The sequence below is a fragment of the Anthonomus grandis genome, chromosome 11, assembly GCF_022605725.1.
Source record: "Anthonomus grandis grandis chromosome 11, icAntGran1.3, whole genome shotgun sequence".
NCBI lineage: Eukaryota > Metazoa > Arthropoda > Insecta > Coleoptera > Curculionidae > Anthonomus > Anthonomus grandis.
The window spans coordinates 2191791-2198660 of NC_065556.1; the positions used below are offsets into that span (position 1 = coordinate 2191791).

The following is a 6870-nucleotide window of genomic DNA, read 5'->3' on the forward strand; positions in this document are numbered from 1 at the left end:
GTAGGGAGAATGTTTGCAATCAATCTTTCGTGCAATTGATTTTATACAAAACAACTCTAATTCATATTAAACATATTTATGTATTTATTAAAAATTACAAATTAATTTGAAAAATGATTTCTAAGTAATAATTGTTGCATCCTTCTTCGTGTAATAAGGTCAGGGTTTCTATTCCTTTTCTGAGGTATATCATTATTACCAGCATTATTTTTAAAAATCTTATAATCAACATTTATTTGCTGGTTCTTCATCATCTCCAAATTGAACAGAGGTAATGTTGTTCCCAATGCATATATTGTGTAAAACGCTACGTGCATTTATATTTTTAGATGCAGTGAATGGATTGTAGTGTAATACTCTGTGGTGCAAAAGGCACCTAATTCGTAATCTCGGTACCCCATTATATTTTTCAATAGTTGCTCTTGTCATTTTTTGAGCCATATTGTAGTTATCTTCCGGGCTACCTGGTTCAGCAATAAGGATGAGTGTTAACATCAATTGCCTTAAGGCATATACATAGTCTCCACGAAAAGAAAATGATCTGTATCTATTATTATGGATATTTCTTATATGGTATGGCATATGTGGGCACTATTTTTGTTAAAAATAAAATTATCATGGCTACTTGGTATAAATATTTAAAATCTTCAATTCAAGATCACAAATCAGCTGTGTATTAATCGAGTGGTACACTTTCCTATTTACATATACTTCCTCAGGATACTGACCCTGTGGTGGAGACAATTGCAATATGGGGACAGTCCACACATCCAATTATAACTGGAAAATTGTATTTCCGATAAAACCTTAAAAGAAAAACACAAATTTTTGAGTTGAGTTTGGTAATTTAAAATGATTTGGGCTTGTACTTAAATATAAAATAATAATATAATCATGTTGTTTATATTACTATGTATGTTACAGCTACTACAAATTTATAAAGGCAGAGATTATTTGACTTACATACCTTTTAGAGACTTTAACTCATGTATTGCTTTGGAAGCACTGCTTTAAGAAATTCCATGATTAATATTCCTGGTTATATCCCTCAATGTTGTTAAAACCTATGTCAAAAAAAATTAAATAAATTTTCAGTAAAACTAAATTAAGAAAATGAAATTATAGTATATAATTTTAAGTTGATAAAAGGCGTAAAGTAGGCTTTTTTAAATTGAGTTAGTCAGAGTTTAAAACTGATTTTCTATTCTTTATATGATTCAATTATTTTTTTATTAATATTTTTATACAAAGTAGATCTTGTTTTTTTTTTAATAAAAGAATATAATTTACGCATTATTATGTATACTTACTTTTTTTTAAATTGTAAGTTCACTTATTCTGGTTAGAGTTGTCAAGTGTGGACCTAAAAGCTTTACCAATTCCAAGGTTAGAGGTTTTGCTAGACGGTATAATTTTCGGAACTTTGCACCTGAACAGTCTTTCGGGGGATCAAGAAAGGGATAATATGTCCTATACCCTTGATTCGCCAGTATTTGAGCCTCTTTCAGAGCATCTGTTTGGGGTTATTTTATTTCGTCGCTGGTTCTGTTGCTATTAAATTACACTTTTATTTTATTCTTTTTACTGCTTACTTTTTGTGGACTGTATATTTAATTTATTAATAAAACCAATTAAGTATGAGCGTTGCACTTATTACTTTATTCACTTACTGCGAAATATTACTGAAAATGAGGGTTGACAATGGCATGAATTGGGATGCGTCACGGTGGTGGCTGCCGTGCGACATCCTTACATACCACAAACTTATCTTACTCAACTAACTGAACTGAACTTCTGAACTACTGAAAATGTGTCGTCGTAGGTGGCGGCCGACCCTGAGGATCAGGTGATTTGGCTGTTGCCAGATTTGGCACTACTTAATTTAATTTACTGAAACAGCATCCACTACATAACTTTGGAATAAATAATTAAGACAGTTCATTTTAACAGCTTAAAATTAATATCAAACTCGGAAACGTTTATGGAATTAGATCACACAGAAACCGATTATAAGTTATTACTATAACTAAAAATAACCGTACTACAATATATAAATACTAAAAAGCTAGAACTTAAAAGCCACACACAGCACAATAACTAAAAAAAAACAATAAAACTAAATGTTGAAAACAATTTAATGCACAAAATTAATCAAAAATCGTATGCGACTTGCAAGAATCGAATGTTAAACCCCCACTCGAGTAATCGTATACCTAATATTTTGTATGTAAACCGTTTGAAACTGATTCGAAAATAAGATTTATCAATTTTCATTTGAATTTAGTTCTAATTCGTATACGAAAGTCGTTCGAATGGTTTCGAAAATACGGGCCCAGATGATTGACTATTGAGAACAGAAGGATTTTTTACGTATTTTCAATGTTTTTTTTAAGTAATTAACTTAAGATCCTCACCTTACTTATATAATAAAATAAAATTTTGCACAGATGTTCACAATATTAATACCCGGTATAAATGAAGGCTAACTTCTCCGCTTCACTCAACCGAAATTTATAAAAAATCATTTTCTTATCAACTAATATCGAAAACACTTTTAGCTTATATTCTTTTAAGAAATTCCTACAGGAACAATAAAACATAATTTAGTGGGTGTTTCGTTTTTTTTTACTTTCTTTTTTTCTATTGCGATGATGATAACAAAAAAGTTAATGCAATAAACTATAATTTAATATACATACATATAACAGATTGTATCTTTTGCTTGGTGACGTGTTTTGTTTCTGGGGCTAATGTTGTTTCTTTTTCCTTATGTAGGCGTAAATGCTGTCAGATTTTCTTTTTTTTGCAGGTTGATGTATCTTTTATAATTTATAGCGTTTATATTATTCCTATTTTAAAACTTAGTATAGTATAGATAATTAGGTTAGATGGAAGAACAGGCATCTAGATATCTGAGTTTTTGTGCGCTGTATCTCGCCTTGAAACTATTAACTTTATAATTGTTTTTTTTTTCTAAATAAGAAGATCTTTTTTATTATTATTTATTTTGATTTAAAAGTCACAAAATTGAACTTAACTCCTAACGGCGAGGTCTCCTTGTACATATGTGAGGTTAACCACTATTCCGGATCATTCATCAAATTTTTATGTGTATCGAGAGATGTCGCGAGGTTTGACCACTACTCGCTCCATCTTTGTCGCACCTTCAGGTCTAGTAAAATCGTTACAATATATATACAAAAAATTGTTATTTTTGCATCAGTTCAAGATATTATACGGAGCTTTTTTTTTGGGTCAAAAAATTAATAATTTACGTCTTAATCTAATTAAAATATGCAATTTACATAATATTATTTCTCTTATTTACCTTTAACCTTTCTCTCTTTTTTTAAATTAATTATAAGATAGAAACATTTGTTAGTATTTCATTTCTATAGGCTTAAGATTCCTTCTTTGTTAATTTTTCTTTTTTGTTGTTTGGTGGCTTACATGGCTTACCTGGTTTAATACAGCAGCAATTATGCTGGATTTCGCGACCTTTTATTGTATTGTAACTTTCTTTTGCTATTTTTCTTCGGTAATAAAAGCCATTTTAAATTGAATTTAAAAAATAAGTGGAGTAGAGGGACAGAAAAGAAAAGCACTGTATAATTTAGATTTAGAAGTCATCCGAGCGTAACCACATAAAAAAGCGGCGTCTATTTAAATTTCTAGTTGGGATCTCTGAAATAAAACATGAGCAAGGAATACGAAAGTATGGTCGAAATGTATGCACGCTTAATTTGTTTTTTGTAAATAGATTTAAGATGTGGGTTAAATATATTTTATTCCTTGGCTTCCAAATATTCAGGTAGGTGCAAAAAATAGATACATTGAAACGTAAATAATAATTAAACAATTTAGTTTTCACTAGAACCATTAAATCTAATTTGGTTATCAATGTATGCTTTTTCTTCTTTTTCAGTTATTAAAGTTACATAATTCTAGTAGTATAAAAAAAGGGCCCTGGCTTTCAAGTGTTATGTATATTTATCAAAATATTAATTAAGAAACTGGGGTTTCTGATCGCCATTAAGAGAATTACCGTGTAACCATATTACTTTATTTAAAAGCACTTCTCCTATTAGATCGTTGTGAGTGTGCTTTGTAACTATTTGCTTTAGTATTAATCACTTTAATATGAATAAGCAGCGTATAATGTGGTTGGAATCTACGTTACTTAGTATATTGAATATTAAGTAATAATTATATTTTAAATTATTAAGTTAGCATTACAAAAATATTAATTAATTAGGGAAAATGTTAAAATTAGTTTATTTATATATGAAACGGGAAAATGGGGTGATTAACAAAGGTGTATAACAAACATAATACTGATGATATTTATTTTTTATTTTTAAGTAATTTTTGATTTTGTTTCAATTAAGCTTTTCCAAAAAAAAAGTAAAAGGGTCTATCACATATCAGAAGACAAAAAAATCTGCACTGGTTAAAATGCTATACTAATAATGTTTATATTCATGTTCTGTATAATGAAAAATAACAAGAATATAGAAAAATTGTAAAAAAATTATTATAATGACCAAATAAATAAAGCAGGTAGTAAGTCTGCCGTGCTAAGGCAAGAGAATGTACTCGCGAAAAGCAAGTTTTAAGAAATTAAGGTTTATTATTTTATTACATTATATTTTGTACTTATTTTTTGTGCCCTGCTGTTATTAGTTGACGTATCTTTATAAAAATTTGAGAAACTATGTTTTTTTACCTAACCTTTTAGACTATATGAAAATAAAGCTCTATAAATATTAATTTGACCCAGTTATGTCGCTTATATTCTTTTGCCTTGGTAATTATTTTTTAATACCTAATTTTAAAAAATGGCAAAATAATGTATTGGCTTGTACATCATTTTCCCATGGTTTAACATGCTTTATATTTTATACATTCATATCGTACTTTATTATAAATAAAATTAAAGGTAATATAAAAGATTTTTATTAAGTAAGGAGCAACTGTCCAAAAGGCATTAAATCCATAATATGTTGTTTTGAGTAAAACCTTAAAAACCAGCAAAAGTGTTTGAAAGAAAAAATTTAAATTTGTTCTTGTAAAGAATGATTTTAAATACAGTTTTATCGCAAAAAAAGTGCGGTTCCATTATAAAATGTATAACATTAATAGAAATATTTTTATTTTTTAAAAGGATTTTATTCGTTTTGCCTAATTGGAATGCGGATTTATGTCATTTTGCTTAGTTAGTGTGGATTTATTTCTTTGTGCTCAATTCTTTTTTGGATTTATTGCGTTTTGTACGAAACAAATATTTCGTATTATTTACAAGGTTAAGAAAATCTTAAATTTTAGTGAAAAACTTATTTTGTTAAAAAAATTACAAAGAAATCAAATATGTAAACCGACATCTTCTTCTAAGCCGCCACAGGTAGCTCCAGCATTATCGTGTTGTTCTTCCTCTATTTCATTTCCACTGGTTTCCAAAATAGTTTTGTATCATTCCAGTTCATCTTCTTGCTCCCATTCTTAACCAAACTCTTGAGCCAATAAATGTTTTAAATTTTTTTTCTTTTTTTCCCTAAAAAGTCTTTCAAGTTCAAATAGTTCCATTTGTAGCTAAGAGTCCTTTTTACCTTTTTTAAGCAGAGTTTTTGGAGTTTCAAAAGTACTTTTATGCCTAAAATTTTCAAAGAGTGTTATGGAAATGGGTGAAGCTTGATTCTTTCGCAACACGACCCTTTTCATGTCAGATATACCGTCAGTCTTTTTTACAAATTCTTATAGGATGTCATAAAATAGCCAGTCTTCCCCAAGATATTTTACTTCTCCAAACTCGCTATATATATTGTTTTATTCTTCTGTAGTCTTGATTGTTATTTGTCTCCTTAAAACTTTCTTTGTTCTGAGTTTGTTTGCTTAAACATGAGGGGATACTAAAATGGATTTAAATTATTTTGATGAAACTGGATTGTCAGGATAATAGGTTGTCTAAAATACAGGAAATTTTAATATTCACCTGAAAAATGTTAAAAAATGGATTTAATGCGTTTTGGATAGCTGCTCCTCAAGGAATATAAAATGTAAGAAAAGATTAAAGGAACATAAAAGTAAAACTTTTAAAATAAAAATAACAAAAATTCTAACAAAATAAAAACATATTTGGAAAATGCATAAAAAACAAAAATTTAAACATGAAACTACAAAAAATATGGTTTGCTTAGAATTAATATAAAAAGTCGGAACAGTTTAAAGAAACATAAAAATAAAACCCTTAAAATAAAAATAAAAAAGTCTACCGAAAAAAAACATGTTTGAAAAATGCATAAAAAAGAAAAAAATTAAATAAAAAATATGCCAACAAAAACACTTTTAAAAAATACATTAAAAAAAAAACAAAAAATCTAACTTAAAACTAAAAAAAGGTTTCATAATAAGTCAATTAATTCATAATAGGTAATATTAAAGACTCACACAGTTTTTTCCTTACTTTAAAATTAATTATATTTCTGTTGGTATACAATGGCTTTAAAGAATAGTACCCATGACTTTTTTAATAATTAGAAACGTGTAAATAAAAAGCGCAATTCATCATCCAAAAGCAACCCAAGATTTATTGCACATTTAACCATACTTAGCTGATTAGCTCCTACAAAAAGGTTTAAACCATCCAATGCAAATCTTTTTTTGTTCTTAGAATGAAAGCACATAATACAACACTTCGAAGGATTGATTTTTAAATTATTTTGAGAGAAAGAGAGGGAAATTCTAGAAGAACCGTCGTTTATTTTATGTGATACCTCTAACATAGATTCAGCTTTAAAAGAATGATAAATTTGCGTATCAGGGATCCGCCCCTAGAGCTGGCAGTATTTTACAACTTTAAATAGATCAAAAACA

The 6870-nt window shown here is 28.2% G+C and overlaps 1 long non-coding RNA gene across 1 annotated transcript; it reads right to left on the reverse strand.

Annotated features, from left to right (window-relative positions):
• Positions 1–293: 293 nt before the first annotated feature.
• Positions 294–1536, reverse strand: LOC126742045 (uncharacterized). The gene is made up of 3 exons (XR_007662469.1): positions 1311–1536; positions 968–1064; positions 294–806 (listed from the first exon to the last, which is right to left on the reverse strand). It is a non-coding gene; the product is annotated as an uncharacterized LOC126742045 (long non-coding RNA).
• Positions 1537–6870: the final 5334 nt, after the last annotated feature.